Source organism: Nelumbo lutea, chromosome 7 (assembly GCF_056320005.1).
Source record: "Nelumbo lutea isolate HS-2025 chromosome 7, American lotus-T2T, whole genome shotgun sequence".
In the NCBI taxonomy this organism is placed as follows: Eukaryota; Viridiplantae; Streptophyta; class Magnoliopsida; order Proteales; family Nelumbonaceae; genus Nelumbo; species Nelumbo lutea.
The window spans coordinates 11,060,767-11,081,508 of NC_142690.1; the positions used below are offsets into that span (position 1 = coordinate 11,060,767).

A 20,742-nucleotide genomic window follows, 5' to 3' on the forward strand; every position below is an offset into this window, starting at 1 on the left:
GGCTATGCAGCTTTTTCCTAGATTGATTTTCAAATTAGGGACTCCTTCAAAAACTGTAATCAATTCTTTCAAATTTTCCACCTTCTCACCGAAGCCTCCCTCACAGAAGGTCATCAAGTCATCTGCAAACTGAAGGTGAGTGACTGGAATTCGGTTTGTGCCTACTCTCCAACCCCTTATCACATCTTCCCTATCAGCCCTAGTGATAATTCGACTGAACACATCAGCTACCAAGGTAAAGAGGAAGGGTGTGTTTAATGCCAAAACCTTCTTATAGAAGGTTAAATCTTGGGGAGAAGAGAATCATTGCATCAGCATGGGTGCTTTTTTCAAACAGCAGGAATGGTTTCCACCTTCTAGGGGGTAGATGATTTTTTTTTTTTTTTTGTTTATTTTGTTTGTATAGATGAAGATGTACCTTCCACATTCAGACTCCTAGAATTTCTCTTGAAATTCTAGTCACAAACTTTTTGTTACTCTTTATACATGAATGGATACTGCCTCAAAACAGTACCAGTTGAAGAAACACATGATTTTGAGATGAACTTCCTAAGAAAGATAATGCCTAGTCAAACTGGCACTAAACCTTCTATATCTTTAGCATCATTCAAAAGAAAATTTTCTTTCTGCCTTATTCTTCTTAGGTCACTAAATAACCATACAAATGCAAAGAGCAAACTCTCCAAAGAATATGAGGAAAACTGCACTTCTCCAGTTCTAAGATAAGATTTCTGAGTTGTGAAACCCATTCTTTGTTCTGCCAGCTCTTTCACAAATCGTGTCTTATCTTCCTCTAGTTGTTTTACTAAATATTCTAGCTCAATTGTGTAAACCTGTTTCCAATCTCTCGGCCAATCCATTCTGTTCTTAACTTAATTATCTTCCTTTCTTTTTCTGTCCATTCTCTTCCACTAATTTCCATTTCCTCTTGTTTTCTGTCAGTTCTCTTCCACTACTTTCCACTTCCTCTTGTTTTCTCTCAATTCTTCCACCACTTTCTACTTCCACCTCCCATTCCTACTGCTGCTCCTCCCTTCACTCCATTCCTGAAAATGGAATTGATCCCTCTGCCTGCTGCTGATCTTTTGCGGAAGGTCCCACCCCTGTAACAGCTTCTACCTTTGCAAGATAATCCTCCAAAGTCATGTGCTTAATTCCAGAGTCCTTAAAACACTGTCCTTTGACAGCTCTGATTTTCAGATAACTACCACTAGGAGAGATCTCCTCCAACACTTCATTGACTGATTTGTTTCTGCTGACACTCTTTGGCAGCATAGAGGATATCCCAACACCATTGGCTCGAACATCAGTGACATCAGTGCTACTGCCATTTCTTGAGGCTAGAGAATCATCTTAGCTACCAAATTATGATCATACTTGTTCTTGTAAAACTCATCTATGTCCATTGGCCTGCTTCCAAAGTTCTTGCCTGGGCAACCTGAGGCTTCAGAATGGATAAAGTAGAAGATCAAGACTGTATCAGTCTTGAATCCTAATAGGTTTTAGGTTTACAAAACAAAAGAAAAGTGAGAGAAAAGGAGAGAGAATAGAAGAGATGCAGGAGAACACAAGTGGTTGAAAAGAGGGACAGATTCTTACTGATCTGCCGCCGCCACTTTCTTATTATTTATAGGTTATGTTTAGTACATAATGGAAATGACACATCTGCCCTTAGTACTTACATAATAAATAAAGTAAATAAAAGCTTAAATAAATAACAACTGAATTAACAAACTGACACTACTATAACTGAAACAAATAACTACACATGCTGTCCTACGAACATAGTGGGGACCACTGCAGTGGGGCCCACATCAGTGTTCTCTACACTCCCCCTCAAGTTGGGAGTAGATATCTATCATTCCCAACTTGGATAGGTCTGTCTCTAACTTCTTCCTTGGTACAACCTTGGTGAGGATATCCGCGAGCTGCATATTAGATGTGATGTACGGAAGACACATTTCTTGTGATGTGACCCTTTCTCGCACAAAATGTCGATCAACTTTGATATGTTTAGTTCTATCATGCTGCACTGGGCTGTGGGCTATATTAATAGCTGCCTGATTATCACAATACAGCATTAAGGGCTTTTCATAGTCAATACCCAACTCTTCAAGTAGTGACCTCAGCCACAAGATTTCAGCCACTCCATTAGCCATTGACCTGTATTCCGCTTCAGCATTGGAGCGGGAAACAACACTCCGCTTCTTACTCCTCCAAGAGACAAGGTTACCTCCCACAAGGGCACAATATCCAAAGGTAGACCTTCTGTCATCAACACTCCCAGCCCAATCGGCATCTGTATAGACTTCCACCCTCATGTGATTATTGTTCTTGAACAGTATACCTCTACCCGGGCATCTCTTCAAGTATGCTAATATTTTCTCTGCCGCAAGAAGATGAGAAATTCTAGGGGAGTGCATGTACTGGCTAACAACACTAACTGCATAGCTAATATCCGGCCGAGTGAGGCAGGGATATAGGAGCTTTCCAACCAACCGTTGGAACATAACTTTGTCTTCAAGAGGCTCCCCGCCCTCTGCACTAATCTTGTGATTTTGTTCTATGAGCGTACCAGCCGGCTTAACACCCAACTTTCCAGTTTCTGCCAACAGATCTAGAACATATTTTCTCTGATAGATAAAAATCCCCTGCTTGGATCCAGCAACCTCAATACCCAAAAAGTACCGTAGTGCACCAAGATCTTTCACCGCAAACTCTTGATGAAGGAGCTGTTTGAGGCACTCAATCTCATGACTGTCATTTCCTGTCACCACAATATCATCAACATATACTGCAAGTAGTGTCAGAGAGGACTCCACCCTCTTGATGAATAGTGTATGATCTGACTGGGCCTGTAGATAACCAAACTTTCCAAGGGCTAATCTGAACTATCAAACCAGGCTCTAGGTGACTGGTTCAAACCTACAATGCCTTGTTCAGTTGGCAAACCTTCTTACCTGTCTCTGTATCATAGAATCCAGGAGGCAACTACATGTAAACCTCTTCCTGTAAGTCTCCATTCAGAAAGGCATTTTTAACATCCATCTGAAACAGGGGCCAAGAATGATTTGCTGCAAGGGATAACAGTGTTAGACAGTTTTTGTATGCCCTTAGCTTCAATCTGATTTGATGTACTTTTGTTATTTAGTGGAAATAAATAAAGTGCATGTCTGATTCATGTTGTTTGGTTTAATTCTGTGTAAAACCCTAAAACTAGACATTTATAGAGACTCGTGTTAGTTTTAAATGTTCACAGCCGTTGGATAAGTCTGGGGAGATTTATCCTGCCAAGGCTGATACTGGTGTGCCACCAAGTGTTGGGATGGCCTGTCCCAGCCACCAGGGTAAGACCCGAGGCACATGCAGTATGGGATTACTTGAATCCTTGAACCGGACCAGATTTTCAGTATTGCCCTGGACCTTGGAGATAGATGGGCAAAACTGGAAAGTTACACCTGACCCCTAGACTCGATTATGACACTTCACTAGGTGTTGGATCAGGCTGCCTTTGATATGCCAATCAGTGAGATCCTTAGCGGGGATCAAAACCTGGGTATGTTGGGGCAGTTTGAGAATTCATCTGAGTGGGTGATCATAGTGGCAGAATCAGCCACTTTGTCGGACAAAGGGTAATGATCGGGAATGCACTCTCTGATGGAAACCAAACTGCCAGCAGTTGATTTCAATCGTTGGAATTTTGTTTTGCAAAATTAATATATTTATATATATATGTACGGTTTCAAATTGTTTGCAAATGGTTTTAATTCCCGGGATCCATGTGAGAGGAGAGTGCGGCACTGTTCCTTGCAGCCGAGGGAGAGGTCCTCTCTTGTCAGGCAGTGCTTGATCATTAAGGGCTGAGAGGTTAAGTGTAAGACCATTGAGGATAATACCTGATGGGCTAATCTTGCACCTGCCCACAGTCCCTGGGTTTTTATAAGATGGCTTGGCCCAGGGACCACTTAATGTAAGTGTTGGGCCCATAGGGTCCATATGATGGACTCAAGGGGTTCATCGAGTTTTTCAGTGAATTCGGCTGGGCCTTGTATTAAAGGCTGGGCCGAACCCATGTGGCTGGTGTGTAGATCAATGCTTGGGTCCCACGCCATACAAAGAAGCCCAACTGGGCAGCAGATTGGAAAGTAATTAGACACTGAACACTTAATGGGCCAGAAGCCCATTTCGAGGTGGGCTGATATGATCACCCATCCTTGGGGCGAACCTGAGATTAATGTTAGTAAAAGGATTGGGCCTTTAGCCTTATCCACTCTTGGAGACCAAATTCAAATTAGATTTGAATCTGGTAACCTCCTGATAAGATCAGGAGTAAGCTAACTTTATCTGTAGATAGGATTAAGATTATCCCCTATCCAAATACTGATTTGGATTGGGATAACTCCTAATTAGGAGGTTTCTTAATCAAGAAGAAAGGAGGAGAAACCCTAACAAAAAGAAAGAGAGAAATACAACAGATTTCGAATCAAGAAAAATCGCAAGAAAGGTTCCTACGAATTGAGATCAGATCTCATACTCCAGAAAAAGAAAAAAAAAGGCAGTTCAGCCTTTTCGCCTTTAGAGTTCTCCTCCTACCGCCGCCATCTCCTTTGCAAGATTAGATCTTTGCAGAAAAGAAAGTCAAGAAATCTGTTCTTGACATCAGTCTTGCAAGAAAGACTGAAATAGATTCAGTGTTTAGTGCTTCCAGAGGATACTTGCGAAGGATCCAGTGTGTAGGACGCACCCTGCTGGTTCTGTTCCATCCACAGCTGTGTCATCTTCAGCAGGAACGGATCTTGGAGCATTCTTTGGGCGTGAACACCAACTTTGGGTGATAGTGCTTCTCCGGATCAGGTATATTCCTCCCATTTGTCTTTTGGTACAGATCTGGTTTGATTATGGTTCAAGTAGGATCCTTGAATATTGTATTCTAAATTTAGGGAATATGATTCCCAGTTGGGAGAAGGTAGGAAAATTTTTGAAATTCGCCCACCCATTCCGCAACCTTTATGGCGTCCATTAGATGGATCCTTCCATTCTTTCAAACAGAACTCGGATGGTGGTCATCTTGGCTACTGGGGCAAAGGTCTCCAAGTAGTCTATACCATAAGTCTGAGTGAACCCCTTTGCAACCAGCCGGGCTTTGTACCTTTCAATAGAGCCATTAGCATTATGCTTCACAGTGAACACCCATCTACATCCCATCGGTTTCTTTCCTTTTGGTGGGTCAACCAATGCCCAAGTATTATTCTTCAACAGGGCATCCATTTCGACTTGCATTGCATCTTTCCATTCTAGAACTGATAAGGCTTCTTGCACTGTTCTTGGAATAGGGACATCGGCAATGGAAGTGAGATAGGACCGGTAAGATGGAGACAAGTGATCATAGGATAAGAACTGTGAGATGCTGTGAGCTATAGAAGTGGTGCAATGTCGTTTCCCTTTGCGAATGGCAATAAGGAGATCAAGGTCATCCACAAGAGGGGAAGTGGCAGCAGTGAGAGGTATCTCAGTAGGCTCTGGATCTAGAGCCGCGGAAGGAACTGGAGCTGGCCAGGACTGTCGATGACTAGGATCAACCTGCCTACATCGCCTGTGATAGACTCTCAAATCCGGCTCCCTTTGACCACCCTCACCACTACAACCTTCATTATCCAGTGGAATAGGTAAAGGAACAGCCCCACTCAAAACAACCCCACTTCTACCAGCCCCACTTCCACTCTCACTACTCTCCCCCTGAGGAAAGAAACTCAAAACAGCCCCACTCTCATTGCTCTCCCCCTGAGGAGAAACCCTAGGATAATAGGGTGTCTCCTCAAAGAAGGTGACATCCATGGAGACAAACCGTTTCCCTGAAATCGGGTCATAGGAGCAATAACCCTTTTGATGAGGCCCGAGAAGCTGAACGAAACAGGTACAACCAAAGGTTTTAAGGGGAACAATGAACAACTCTTCATCTGGGTATAGAAGGGAAAAGGGGGTTCTCATATCAGATCTAAGGACTTTGATTTTGGTCCCAAACTGAGTGAAAACCATCTGATGGAAGTTTTGGGTCAGAGCAGGAACCTCATCCCGAGAACGCATAAGATAGACCCAAGAAAAACGGGTGTGGTCATCAACGAACGGTAGAAAATATCTGTACCCACCCATAGAAGAGATATGATATGGCCCCCAAACATCAGTATGCACAATATCAAAAGAGGAATTACTCATTTTATTACTTAAAGAATAAGAGGTTCTACAATGTTTGGCAAACTCACAACTCTCACACCTCAACTTTGATAACTCGACAGGCTCAAATAAAGCAGCAAACAAACTCTTCAAAGACTTAAAAGACAAATGACCTAATCGGTTATGCCAAAGCATAACCGAACTCACAGACTGGGAAACAAAAGGCTTCTTATCCACTGACTCCTCCCGACGAGAATCCTCTCCAAGCAGATAGATCCCATTCGTCTCACGGCCAATCCCAATCACCTTCCTCGTCTCCAAGTCCTAAAAAACACATCGATCAGGGAAAAAGGTTACTGAACAGTTCATGTGTTTGGTAATACTACTAACTGAAAGCAGGTTAGTATCAAGCTTAGGAGCATGCAAGACAGAAGATAAAGAGATAGTATCCGTTAGCTTGATGTCCCCCTTGCCCGAAATGGGAACAAGAGAGCCATCAGCAATGGATACTCTATCTCGGTCAGAGGACAAGTGATAAGAAGTGAACAAAGATGGCAAGCTAGTCATATGGTCAGATGCACCTAAATCTATTACGCAGCAGTGGTCAGTATTACTTGGAGCTGAAGCATGGTAAGCTGAGGCTCGGATACCTGAATGTGCAAATGCAGATGTGGCGGGAGTTGATGGTGACTGAGATGGCTGAGCTGAACTCCCAACTTCCTTTTCCAACTGTATGAGGGCAGCCTGAACAGCAGCTAAAGTCTCTAGGGATGTGCCTGATGAGGATGCTGAATCAGTGTTCACGGCCACATGAGCATTACCCTTCTTATTCCTTAGTTTTGCTAGGACCAAGTGAGGATGTAGCTTCCAGCAAGTATCTTTTGTGTGCTTGGGTTTCTTGCAATGTTCACATACCAGATCCCATTTATCTTCCTTCTTCCGGTCCCTTTCTAAGTCACCCCCTGGCTTAGGTTTAATAGCTGTCAAGGCTGGAAAAGAGGACTAAGGCTGCATCATGACTTTCCTCCTAGTCTCTTCACTATGCACCAAGGAGTATGCTTAAGAAAGGGTCACACTATCTCTTGTCAATATCTGTTGTCGCACAATGTTATATTCTGAATTCAAACCAGCCAAAAACTCAAATACCCTATTCGTCTCAACTTGCTTTCTGTGAGTCTGTGCATCTTTGGGATTCTCCCACTCAAGGGTCTCTAGATGGTCAATCTCATGCCACAAGGATTTCAAGGTAGAGAAGTAGACAGAAACTGGCTTCTCTCCTTATTTAAGGTTGTTCACCTCACACTTCAGTTCATAGGCTCTGGCAACATTAAGGGGTTGGGAATATGTTTCTTTCACAACATCCCATATCTCTTTGGCTGTCTTTGCCCACAAGTAATTTCGGCTGATATGTGGCTGCATAGAATTACACAGCCACACCATAACCAAATAGTTCTCTTGAACCCACTTGGTGTATGTTGGGTCCTCCTTGGAAGGTTCTTTCACATCTCCCAAGAGGTAACCTAGTTTTCCCCTTCCTCCAATAGCCATCATGGCTGATTGAGCCCACTCCAAATAATTTGACCCATCAAATCTCATAGTTGTAATCTGAAACCCGGTTTCAGATACACTACCATAATTGTGGTTTCCAAAACTACTCTCTCTAACCCTTAAACTACTCTCCCTGACCCGTAAACTCCATCTTTGATCAAGATTCAGTGGCTACAAACTGTTAGTCACTATACCAGAAAACAGAGTCAAACAAGCAGGTCTGAAAACTGATCCGAAACCAACACAAATCTGATCTGATCTGAAATCTGATCTGATCCGAAATCTGATCTGAAACCAACCCAAATCTGATATGAAATCAATCACCTATCACAGTATAGGCAAGGAATCAACTCAAATATGATCTGAAATCAATCGGCATGCACAGTACTAGGCAACCTGTCAATCTGAGATGCTATTTTCTGAAATCACTATTGTGGGGGCCACTGCTGCGAGAGCAAAATTAGGGTTTCACCTGTGGGTCTGAAATAAGTGCTCAGCTGCACTCTCCAAGCAGTCCACACAAGTGGGACTTGTCGTAGGGCAATATGAAACCCTAAAAACTAATCACCTCTGAGAGGGAAGGGGTTCGGCCCAACAGTCAAACCCTAGAAAAAGACTTAAACACAGTTCGGCAAGTCAAACCCTAGAAACAAACTTGAACACAGTTCGGCCCCTACTTCTAGATAGGTCCAACCTATCTCGATTGATTGCAGTCTCTAAAACTCAATAAAAAAAAACTTACTTATGTACCTCGGTTTACTGTCTTCTAGGGTTACCTGAACCCTAACCTTCGCTGCTTCTTCCTGATTACCAACTCTCTGCAAGCCGCGACAAGTCTTCAACTGCTGCGAACCTCTCTTGGTAATTTCCAAGATTCAGCCACCGAATACTTCTTCAAAGCTTCCAGCCCTAGCTAGTCCTCATGTGGTCGGCTGAACTAGACACACATGAGAAGCCCTAGATAGGCTCTGATACCAAGTAGAAGATTAAGACTGTAATCAGTCTTGAATCCTAATAGGTTTTAGGTTTACAAAACAGAAGAAAAGTGAGAGAAAATGAGAGAGAATAGAAGAGAAACAAGAGAACACAAGTGGTTGAAAGGAGGGACAGATTCTTACTGATCTGCCGCCGCCACTTTCTTATTATTTATAGGTTATGTTTAGTACATAATGGAAAGGACACATCTGCCCTTAGTACTTATATAATAAATAAAGTAAATAAAAGCTGAAATAAATAACAACTGAATTAACAAACTGACTCAAACTGACACTACTATAACTGGAACAAATAACTACACATGCTGTCCTACGAACACAGTGGGGACCACTGCAGTGGGGCCTACATCAGTGTTCTCTACAGATAACAAATATATAGAGGATTGACATGCGAGATCCAAATTTGCTGACCTCTAAGATGCCATCACTGTAGATTAAGGTTTCTGAGATTTCTAGAAAAAATGGAATCTCCATCTGCTAGAATGCAAGTCTGAGAGAGAGAGAGAGAGAGAGAGAGAGAGAGAGACCTTAGAATTGGTCATTGCTTGGGTCTTGGAGAAGATCAATGTCAAATGTGAGTATCAGGTGGTAATTGATCGGATGAATTCTTCCTTGGATGAATTGTCTTAGCTGAGACACTGTTTGAGGGAAGCATGACCTTTGGGATTGAAATAAACAGATTTCTCAGTTGGATGCTTAGGCCTTCCAATTTTATTGCAAACATTTGGCTAAGGAGGGTGAAGAGAACCTATGTATTTGGGTATGAGTTGTCTGGGGTACCAGCTAGTGTGTACTGACACTGGGTGGTAGTAAGAGATGTACCTTTCTTTTATATTCTACCTAAATACTTGCTACTGATATTTTTGTATTAATAAAAGAGGCATATTTAGAAATGCATTCAAGGGCTGCATCGTGTTTTACTTTTACACTGAAGACAAGCATGAAGTGATTGATAATACAACCATCACAGGATGCAATATGGTTATAACTTAGAGGATCATGCAGAGTTTGAAGTTGTCATTTGGAGGCTCTGTGGCAGTTGCTTAGAGCCATTGTGGAATGTCACCGCTCATCCTTTGTGTAACAAAATTATGCTAAATTTGCTGACCTTGGCCCACTATGGAGTAGCCCAGGTCAAGTTGGACCTAACGAGGTCCTGATTGGTTCTGCACAAACCCAGTCCATGTCTATAAATTATGGTTCTATATGTCAAAGATATTCTTAATCTGAGCTCAAAGCATGATCTGTTGCACATACTTGGTAAGTTATTTTATCAACTTTATCGACATAGGCTTTATTCTTGAATTGAAAACTATTATTAATTATGTTGAGCACACACATACTTGTGTGCAATTGTTTATTTTTATAATTGTCAAGAACTGGGGAAGAGATCGTGCTGCTATTACCTAAACAATGTTATTGGTGAATCCATTAGGTGATAACACAAGGAATGATTGGAATTGATTAACGAGGCATTTGATAACAAGGGGAGTTCATTTTACTTTCCCAGCATTGAACAACAATAAACTAGTAGTACCTCGTCTGCTAATCAATGAGGTAACCCAGGTTGGCGAAATCATGGTCGTTTCCAAAGATGTTTAAGTTCTTTAATAGAAATAACAACAATGACAAGTGTCAATTGCGGGGGAAGCACTATTTTCAAATCTCTGGATTCGGCCAGATGATGTAGTGCTGAGGCGAGGGGTCAGTAGCCAAAACAGTTCTGGGATGCCTAGTTCTTAGTCAAGGTTGCCCCAAATACATGTATAAGTAGGTGCTATATCCTAAAATATATGTTGTTATAAGCTTATTTTGATATCAAACTTCAGAAGATAATCTGGAACTATTTATTATTATTATTTTATATTTTACACCTCCTATTTGAGTTAAGCAGATGAGCTCGACATTCGAACTGTTTGATTCCTAATGACCAAAATTGGTTTATTTCCAGATTGAGTCTGACAAAACTGCAGGAAAGCATCATATAGATGGATCCATACTTCCTGTCTGATTGTAGAACACACTAACACATTCGAGCAATCAATTGGGCAGAATAACCATCAAGTTAGTTCATCTCTCTCAAGGACCCTAGATAACTAGGACCCACATTTGGTAATGACCTTTTTATGATCAGCAATGCTCTACACTCCTGATAATTTAATAATTCAATGTTTTTCCATTGATCAGCAATACTCTAATATATGCTGATTAGGTGTTCAAGACATCAAGGTGTTAATTTTTCTTTTATTGAAAATATGGTTGCAGTCAGAGACTCAGAATGTGACAACTTAGAAAAGTAATTTGCTTTTCCATTTTCTAGTAGTCACATCATAGAGGCATTGAAGCATCGCTTGCCTGATTGTAGATACGTCAAGTATTAGAGTATGCCGTTGCATTGACGTCCATTTATACAGTAGCATGAAGCCATGAACAAATACAATATCTGCTTGTTTATGTAAAAATGCTGATGCGGCTACTTATTTCAATCCAACAGCAGAAAACACCAAGATGTCAAACACCCTCTAGTACTCTGGTCTTAAACAGTCGAAAGGTAGCAAGTGGGAGGCCCCTAATGTCTGGACACTCTCACCATGTTCTGGATATTTACTTAAATGGGCGTAAGTAGACCTGAATCTGAGTAGATGGTGCCTGGTCTTAAGAAGAAATGCCCTATCTCAGCTCAGGTACAATACTCTGGCACTTGCAAGTATGCAACATTACTAAGGTTGTAGTTATATCAAGAAACCATGGCAGAAGGCCTTGTCAATCAAAGAGACAATACTGGCCACGAATACGATGCTAGATGCACCCATTAGATTCCAGCCAAACTTGGCAGAGTACTGCTTTTTGTCTATTATATGGTGTGCATCCAGACTCGACACATACAATCAGATCAAAAGGAACCACCAGTTTATACTTTATTGGTCAGGTAACATGTCTTCGACCAACCATTCTGAGAAGGATTCCATATGGGCCTTTTCTGGGTAGGGTCTTGTTGGTGGTTTTGCCCCTAAAAACTGCAATTAAGGCTTCTAGACAATACTCTGTCTCTTATTCTGTGTAACCTTGCTATCCACATATATGGGCAGCCCAGTTTGTTAACAACCTTAGAACTAGTTTGTTACAACATGTTCAAAGGAATGAAATCTGTAGAAATCTTTTGTTCCCTAGAGATGATAATTGGAGATCTGGTGAATGGTTAATTAGAGTTGCAATCCTGCACTTCAAGTAAACATTTCCACAAAGCATTACAACTTGGTGTTGGATGGATTGCTTCCAGGGTTGGGCACTTGGGCCTATAAGAAAGTCGACAGGCCAGGTCCTGGATAGACTTTGTTGGACAAGTTTTATGGTTGTAAATGAAATGGGTCTTGTCTTTGATGGATGGACCGCCTGCGGCCTGCCTTTTAATTCCTTGTGCATGCATGCGCTGCCTCTTGCGCGTGTCTGTGTGATGAGAGGTGTGAGTGAGAAGTAGGTAACCAAGAGCTGTCAAGGACAGATCATCTGATAGAACAACATTGATGACTAGCAACCCACTTTAACAAACTTCCAAAGATCAAGAGGAATATAAGGATATTTACAGCTAATGTACCAAAAGCTGCAGGAATAAATGCAGCTTGTTTGGATTCTAAATGTGGTTGCACGTATAATTTATCCTGGGGTTGCCCATAGGCAGCTAATACTTGTTGAGTTCATTGGAAACACTTACCCTGGCCGTACCAATAATGGTGCTTTATTCATGAGCCATTAACAAATCGAATGACAAGGGAGCCATTGATGGTGGAAGAACAATCCCTTGTTGCCCAAGACTAGCAAGGCCTACAAGAAGAGCCCCATCAAGGCATGGGCCCCCTTCTCTCCCCCTTGATGCCTCCGTGCTGTGATGGGGATTCATCAGTCATCACAGTAGAGATCCCATGTCCTAACATCAAAATTGAACTTCCAGCCAAATACAAAAATCCTGTGACCACATACTTCTGGAAGAATGGACTTTGCCCATTGGACAAATTTAGGTTCATTTGGCTTCATTTAGGCCATGTAATGCTTATTACACTTTAATTTTAATCCCTCTGATGAATGAACATCAATGTGGAAGTTCTTGGTTCTTGAGACCCATGTGCTATTTACACTGAACAAAGTATGAAAGGATAGTGATCCACCACATGGTGGTCCTATGACTGAGAAGACTAAGAGTTTGATCAGATAATAACATCCTTGTATTTCTGTATGGACCCTCTTTGTTGGTATCAAGATCTTGTGAAGTTTCTTAAATGAAGGAGTTCACATTCTCTTGACATTTAAACCATTTATTTATTAATTAGGAAAAAAAGGAGAATAATTTGGGCAACCCCCAACCACACCAATGGATACAAGTGTGATGCCATGCCCAATCCCGAGGACCATCGCTTTAGGGTTGTCCTTAGAATCCAAGACAACCAAAACGTTATCGAGATTGAGTATGAGATAGAAGCAACTGGATTCTTGTTTGAATGGCTTATTCAGGACTGGCTTAGCACTTTTCCTTTGTCTACTTAACGAGGGCTATAATTTGTTTATCAAGGCAGGGCGTGTGCCCAAAATTAATGACTTAACAAAAAGAATGAGAGAGTGGAAAAAACAAATTAGTATAATAATGACCTCTCAAAATGTTCAATATTTTCTCAAACTTTCCTTTTATTTATTTAACTACATTTTCAATTTTGTTTTGGAGATTTTTTAAATCGGGTCGTCAACATATGGGCCCTACACAAAAAATGCATTTTTCCTCAAAAGTTTGTTGGGTTAGTAGAATTTTAGAACTAATTTTTATGCATTTGAGAAGGAATATTTACTTGCCAGAAGAAAGAAAAAATAATCTGTTTTTTCATTAAAAAAAAAAAGAAAAAGAATCTGTTGTACACAGCAATTATTGATGATGATTTGAAATCGCTCCCACGTACACGTTGCACATATATTTATTCTACTAACTTTCAATTTAGGTGATGTGTTTGAGAGAAGAAATTCCATGGAAGGTAATTGAGTAATTCATCTATAGATTTCTCTTTTATATGCATGATTCATGTACTGACTGTCAAGGCTATGGCATTAACATATATTATTTTTTTTTTTTCTCTCAGTTTGAATACAAATCCTGGATTGTATTAGAAACTTCAATTACATAGATATGGTCAAATTAATAGACTGAAGCTATATTCCTTTTTTAATCATTCACATGCAGAAGATCTCATGTAGTATGAACAAAGATCCAAAAATTTGAACCAATGACCCACCAACATCTGTTATTAGAGAGGTCCCTGAGACCTCTCACTTTCGCATAATTCATCACCCAATTGAAGAACAGTATCCATGACAGCCATTTGATCACTGTCTTCTACTATTAATATCTCAACCCACATGATGTTCATCCAAAAAGCTATCACCATTTGATCACAAATGAAGGGTGATGATGGAAGCTGGATCCAACTTGTACCATTATCTTCCAAAAAAAGGTTTGGAGAAGGTTTACATCTCAAGTGGGGATGTCACAATTTCCACAATAATCAAAGATTAATGATGAAGGTTGAGTGATGTAGACTCCCCATATTGTTCATGGTATCATAGTCAAAAACTAAATCATTTCTCTCAGGTCCAAGTGTTTTGTTCTAACAAAGTGATTATTTGTCTAATTAGCAAAGAAGGCCAACTAAATCACATATAAGAATATGAGATAATAAAATAAGATTAGCAAACACAAACAGAATCCTAAAGTCATTATTTGTCTAATAATCTATTAATCAAAGATCATTAATCAAATCCCAAATAATAAAATATAAACAACTAGAGAGAGAGAGGGAGAGAGAAGCCATGCAAGAGGGAGGATATTTAAGTAAATTTGTGGGAGCAGATTGAAGGGAAAACCCAGACGGTGTGTGATTAGGGGGAGGCCACTTAAAAGAGCGTGATTTGACAAGACAACCCCACGCTTGTCGGGGGTAAGGGCCCACCCCTTCCCACCGTCATAATTTTGTTAGCAGAGGCCCAGAGGGGTTGGGCAGTAGCCAGTAGTTGACCCCCCCAACCCCTCAGCCCACAAAAAGCCTCTTCCCATCTCTCTGTCACTGGCTTTTAAGGTTAATCTTCTCTCAGACTTCAGTCTCACGTCCTCACTGTGTGTACTCTCTCTCTCTCTTTCTCTCTCTCCTCCTCTTAAATTCATTTATTTTCTTCTTATATGATTTGAAAACTAACAACAAACCAAAAAGAAAAAGCAGACTACAATAAATCAATTACAGAATGGTAAGTGTATTACTTCAAGTTACGCGTTCAGACTGATCTACAACTGATGTTTGTTTCTAAGGGTACTACTGGCCGGCTTGGCCTCATTCGACCTGACCAATCCTTTGTCCATTCGTCTTATGACATTTAAGTAGCTTAAACTCAATGTATTAATGATTTGGGTAGCCCGTGATCCAGTAGTTCAATTGGTTAGGAGGCCTTGATTAATAACCCACTCTTCACATGAATTCCAATAGGCCCACACGCTCGTGCATCCCCTCTATCACTAACCCTACTAACTGGGTCTAGCATATATTCTCTCTCTATATATATAGCCCCCCCGCTCCTGTGGGGACTAAAGCCACGTTATACACCAAAAAGAAAAAAGGAAAAATACTTGGGGCTGTAAATGTAATGTGCCAATCCGATTGCAAATGGGTCCACTTCAGATCAGCATTTTTGAACCCTTTTGATGCCTTTACAAGTAGAAGTAGGGCACATATTCCAAATCAATCCAAACGTCTCACAAACTTGAGTGGGTCTAAAAGATTCTCTAGACCAAAAATTAAATTGTAATTTGTCTCCCCACTTGTATTTCACTAATTTTGATCTTGGCCCTTGGCTTGGGACTATCCTTCCCTTAAAAATTTGTTCCATCATCATCAGCAATTCAGCATCCCTGAATTTAAGAAACATCATAAAGTATTAGAGAGATAATAGCAAAAAAGCTGAAATTTACAATGTCCACAGAGACCAGTTGGGCACTTCTCATCTGTTGTGTCCCTGTTTGCAATAAAACAAAGAAAATGAAAAAAAAAAAAAAAAAAAAAAGATGTTCCCTACATGTAGGGTCCACTGGTTTGGGGTTTGCCCAGAATTTACCCCACTTTTATGCTATATGTAGGTAGGTACATTCAAAATCAAAGCTTTAACAATCCTAACAATGTTCCCACCTCCTCTTGGCTCTTGCCAAAGTTTTTGATAATTCAATCTATTTTTAATCAGGCAGATGATTTAACTTCTGCTTTGAACCCTAAAAGAAAATCGCTTTTGCTCCAGAGAAAGTCGAAGGAACCATTCAAAGGCATGCAAGTAAGTCCTGTTAGAAGTTTTCTTGTATTTGTACTTTCTTCCTTTGAATCTTTTGGCTGCTTCAGTGGATGAAACTCAAAAGAGGAATTTACATGACTTGTCAAATCGTAAGGAACACGAGTGTTTCTTCTGATACCCAGTTGTTCAACAAGAAACACAAATGTTTCTACTAATACTCAAAATCTCTCTCTCTCTCTTTGCTTGAAAGTTGAAACTGAACAATGAATAATGTGACCCAACAAGTTTTTGAATGAAGTCCTTGTTGTAATTATTGAAGATCCAAACAAGTACATGCATAGTTATTTAAATCTGAATATAGTACTCTGCAATAGTCTAAAAGAATTACATTATTTAATGTTTAGGTTAAAGTTCTGCAGCATCTCTTGTGTTGTCCAATCCATGTGTCCCACACAACAAATATAAATAAATAACTACAACTGTAATGTTAACGTACACTTCGTATCTGATCCCTTCCTTGCATGCATGTTTTACTACTTAAATATTGTTAAATAAGATAAAAATAGGGTTTCTAAGAGAGTCTAGCTAGGTTTATTATTGTTTAAACAAAATACACTTAATTGAAATTCTGTTTTTTAGCTTCCATTCATTTAATTTGTTGGTAGCTGACATGGAAGTGGAAGGTGGACGCATGCATTTTGCCATTTCACCTTAATCTATGGGACAGATTCCAACCTAATACGTACCCAATTACCCATTTGCATGTGACACAAAGATCTACTATTTTGAACTTTTTATTCAAAAAGAGGAAAACATAAAATTAGAAATGAAAAGAGAAAATGATTCAAAGAGTCGCTTATCTTCAAAATACAGAGAGAGTTATATGAATGAGATTGCTTTTATGAATTTTCCATGTCATCCATCTAGCTAGAAGAGAGAAGACCACCCACATAAAATAAAATAGCATATCAAAATTCAAAAGAAAGAAAGAGAAAAAATATTATTTACAAGGAAAATTGCTGTAGATGGAGATGTATCAAGCTAACATGGACAGGACAAGGATGCTAAACATATGGTGATTCAATGGTCATAATAATATTCCATGTCTTCACTCCTTGTTGCTTCAAGCTTCCAAATCATAGTTTAAGGGTAAGATGCATTTTAGTTATTCCTATTAAATTCATTTTATTAATAACTAGTTAAGCCATCCAAATACAAGGCATCATGAGGAGATCCTCATAAACTTAATTAATATATATATACTCTAAATCATGGCTATTCACTTTATAAGGTATAGCACAAAAGGGTGAAATTGAAAATATGAAGAAAAGAAATATTAGAAAAGGCTTGGTTTAGAAAGATATAGCTTTCTTAACCTCAAAAGCTCTTAAAATAAAGTTAAATATGACACCTTGAGGGCAAAATTGTAACATAAAAAACCTATGAGCTAGGATCATCAATTATTAGGGTGATGAATAAGCTAGTACTTAATATATATATATATATATATATATATATATATATATACTATTCTTTTTAAGGGACAAAATAGTACTAAACTGGGGAAATTTTGCCTAATTAGCTAGATAGGAGAACTTTGGACCTCTAGCTTGTTGAGCTATCATATAGACAAACCCAATCTTATTAGATTAGTATGTTTCCATGAAATAGTTGGAGATCCCTAGTGATGCAATCAAAATACACCACAGTTGTTTGCATGGAACAATTTATATCAATGATTGAATGTTTAATACAATATAGTACTGATTAGATGATCTCATTCCACTAAACTATAATAATAGTTTACAAATTCTACATGGTTTTCTTATGACAAGCTTGACCAACACAAATAAACTATGTGGAAAGGAAGTTCTAATATTATTATTTTGCTGTCTTGTTCAAAATTATCCTTTTCCTATAACTGATTCTCCTTTACAGCAAAGTTGTTGTTTTCTGTGGGAGTTGCATTTAATTAAAGAATTTTGATAAGAAAACAAATTATTGAATGAAGCTCTTAAAATCAATGTTGTACGAAATGAAAACCAAACTTCTCATTGTTTGGACCACCCTAACCATCCTGAAGCTAGGAATACTTTCTATTACTCTCATCATAATTTCTCTTTAGATGGATCTCCCCTTTCCCATTTTATGTACAATATGCTTTGACTAAATGGTTAATATATATCATTGAGTGTCTGATTAATGTGTGGACCATTTCTTCTTTCTACATCAATTATTCATTTTCCTATCAAGATAATCAGGTCATTAATCTTTAGACATAACCTAATAGACTACTAGATAGATAGCTATGACTACTTGAATGCATTTGAAGAGGTGATCCACAAGCATCTGACTGTAGTTTTATGATAAACTATAGAAAGCATCCAAGAGTGTACAAGATTAGGTGTGGATGCTGATTCCAGACATCCTTCCTGAAAGGATTCCTAAAATCTCTTTCTAAAATGATAAAAAAATATATATTATAAATTTTTATTTTATTTTTATCTTTACTCATAAATAACTTTACTGTGATTTTGGAGGTTGCTCCATTGATAGAAAAGCATGGTTATGGCCATCCTTTGTTTGCTGATATGGGCATATCCAATTTTTGATAAGTGAAACACAAAAAGCTACTTCAACATGTATCAATAAAAGCTAGAATATGGGGTTATTTTGTTCTTTTAAGTAAGGACTTAATTACTCAGAAAAAATAGGATTATTTTTGTAAGAAAAAAGGACATAATTAGGGGTTGCTCCATTTTTCAAAAATATGGAATGTGGCCAAATGATCACCCTAAGTTCACAACAATAGGATTCAAAGTCAAAAAATTGTCACTTTCTTTTGGACATGCATTTAGTTAAAGAGCATTCATGAATATAGAAATGCATCAATGCATTTATCTAGATCATTTGCTTTTTCTTTCTCCAAAACAATGATGTATCAAATCGAAGTCCAAGTTCCTTAATGTTTGGACCACCTTAGCCATTCTAATAGGAAAAACATTAATCACAATTGGTCTTTAGATAAACCTTTTCCTTCCTATTTTGTAACAAATGTTGTCTTGACTGAATGGTTTATATTTCATTGAACATTCTGTAAATTTTTGGACCATTTCTACTTTCCACATCCTTCACTCGGCCATCAAAACACACTCAGTTTTGTAGACTTTTGGTAACCTGACAGGCTACATTGAGAGCAATTAATGACTGTGTCGAAGTTTGGATCTACAATAAACATTTCTACCTATAATAAGCATTTCTACATAAAATGATTAAAAAAAACTACAAAAATTTATAAAAAAGTAGTGTTTAACCAACAATTAAGAAGGTGCCCATAATTAATAAAACACAAAGGATTTCTCCAAGTGACCATCCTCAGCTTGCTAATATGTGTATACTCAAAAAAAAAAAAAAAAAAAAAAAAGATGAAAGATACTCTATTTATGGAAGAAAAATTATAATATGGTAGATCATTTATCAAAAACAGGATGTGCCCAAATAACTCCCCGGATTTACTTTGAAAGGATTCAATTAATTTTCATTTGCAGGAATTCTCCTACTTTCTATGGGATTTCTTTTCAGATAAAATAATGTCAATAAAAAATTGCAAATGCAACTCTGGACATCAGTGTTCTCCCAAATGAAAATCAAGTTTCATTTTGCTTGGACTACCTTCACCATATAATATTTTATGAATAAAATAAATTACATGGTTAATTTTGCTTCTTATTTACTGGTCAATATTATATTGATTACATGGTTAACACATATGAGTGAGCCTTTCATCTAGTCCATTTCCACTTTCCACGTCTTCATCTCCCCATCAATGCATTTAAATTTTCAGTCTATACTCGGCAACCTTATGGACTAGATTGATAGCCATGACTTCAATGCATGAAAATGACAATCAGCATCAGGTTAACAAGCATTTGACAATAATTTAGTGCTAATCAGCATCAGGATTAATATAAAATTAGGTTTATTAAGATATCATCTCTAGCCATACCCTATTTGAAAAGACTAGTAAATCTTTATACAAATATATTTAAAAAAACACATTTTTTTATTTTTTTATTCTATTTTTAAAAGAAAAGTACCTTTCATGAAGTGCATGCATTAAAGGTGGGGTGTGCCCACCCTAATTTCTCATTCTTGATTATTATTTAAATAATTATAATTACAATTCTGTGTTAAATTAAATTATATATAAGAGGGAGGAGAGAACAAAAGGAATGACTAATCGGAGGAAGGAGAAAGAGGTGGAGAGGAGAGAGAAAGAGGGACCGGGCCATGCAGACCAGACCATTTATTCAAATGTGGGGTTGAGAGCGTGTGTCAGAGTAATGACTGGCACGTGAGAGTCAGTGCCAACTGCAGATTTTCAGTAGATGTCAGAAGAGGGCTTTTAAAGCTTGGAGTGGGAGAGGGGAATGACGGATGGACACGTGTTAAGATTATGGGCGTTACTTGAGAGGACCGTTACCACGTGTGTGTACGGTTAAAGCCTGATTTTAAGGGATCTCTGGATTGGGTGATAATGAGGTGAATGGTGGTCAAAGTTCACGGCATCAAATCACACGTGACTTGTCACATGCTATCCTTTTCTTCTGTCACATCAACGGTATCAAAACCATCAATGTCCACGTCACCTATCCATACGGATCCAACAGCACGTATCAAATACCCCACTCCCCTATCCTATTGCTATACATCTTTCCCA

General features: G+C 38.8%; 1 protein-coding gene across 5 annotated transcripts in view; it reads left to right on the plus strand.

Annotated features, from left to right (window-relative positions):
• The window catches only part of LOC148845071 (putative methyltransferase PMT7), a 78,982-nt gene extending 67,088 nt beyond the window's left edge, over nucleotides 1–11,894 (plus strand). The window contains exon 8 of one of the 5 annotated variants that reach the window (XM_088953612.1): nucleotides 11,209–11,894. The gene's annotated coding sequence lies outside the window, so the exon portion shown is untranslated. Of the gene's footprint in view, nucleotides 1–9,684; nucleotides 10,126–10,149; nucleotides 10,983–11,208 lie in introns of those variants that run through there. The other 4 variants (XM_088953613.1, XM_088953611.1, XM_088953609.1 and 1 more) reach the window with 4 other exon arrangements.
• The last annotated feature ends 8,848 nt before the right edge of the window (nucleotides 11,895–20,742 follow it).